Source organism: Limulus polyphemus, unplaced genomic scaffold (assembly GCF_000517525.1).
Source record: "Limulus polyphemus unplaced genomic scaffold, Limulus_polyphemus-2.1.2 Scaffold9318, whole genome shotgun sequence".
NCBI lineage: Eukaryota > Metazoa > Arthropoda > Merostomata > Xiphosura > Limulidae > Limulus > Limulus polyphemus.
This window is the reverse complement of record NW_013674928.1, coordinates 7,920-9,115: the sequence shown is the minus strand read 5'-3', so window position 1 is coordinate 9,115 and position 1,196 is coordinate 7,920.

Sequence of the window (1,196 nt, the reverse complement as noted above, 5' to 3'; positions counted from 1 at the left end):
GAAACAAGAGGGCGTGAGAATTGTCACGTGATCTCGATGACGCAACAATATATTTACCGAAAGGAATCCAACTACGCCACTTATTGGATTGCATAGAATACCAAAAACACGAGCTGCAATAAAAATCCAATCACTGTGCCCTAAATGGTTGGGATTCTTTGGAAAGTACTGGTGTGATAGGACTTGTTCACAATGGGCTGTTTCGACATGTAAGTAGAGGAAATATGTATGTATGGTACCACGTGATTGTTTAATCGAAATTCCAAAACTTGAACACGCATGCAATATTCCGGATATCCATCAATTTCCATGTAAATTAGTACTACAACTACTTATTGGTTCATGTGCGTAGCTGAATGTTTCCATACGGGTCGTTGAAGCTGGTTACGTTTTACAGAGATGCTTCCGAGTAAAGTTGTTTTCAATTTCTTTGCTTATTCAACAAATTCATGAAATATGTTAAAGAGGAATAGCCAAAAGAGTCACGATGGTAAACTGGGAAAGTTGACTTTTTTTTATCAGTCTTTCGAGAGCTTGTACAGCTTGGAACTTACGATTCAACACAGAAACGTAATGCAAAGCACTACAGACGTTTCAGAAAATTTGCACTCCGAAATATCTGAGTTAATTAAGCAACTTTGGTACGAAAAACTACGTGGCTGATTTGTGTAATTTATAGGTATTTCTGTCTATTGCTCAGCTAGTGGCTCCCTCTGGTAGTGATGTTATTTGTTGGAGTTTATTTCCCGTGGACTAGCGATATACTTTCATGTCTGGTTCCGAAGTTAGACTATTAAACATTCTTTATACAATTTTATAAATGCTTCGAAATAATTCAGAGCTGAATCGTTAGGTTATGCATAGTAATTAATCTTAATAAAATTAAATACACACAGAGGTAGGTAATAATTTGCCCACCTAATCATCTTTATCTTGGTCATTTACTTAATCTGTGATTATACTAGTAAACGACTTGACTTTTTAGGTGGAATTTAACTAAAGCATGATGATACAAGTTGTGTTTAAAATTGACCATTTCTAGGAAGGTTGAATTACAGAAGTTACCGACGTGAAGGTTTCCATTCCCGCGATAATAAAAGTATAGAAGACATGAAATTGTAGGGCTTCGGAGGAAAGGATATTAGGTTAATGTGCTGACACCATTACATCACGAGGAAATAACCAAATAACGTATG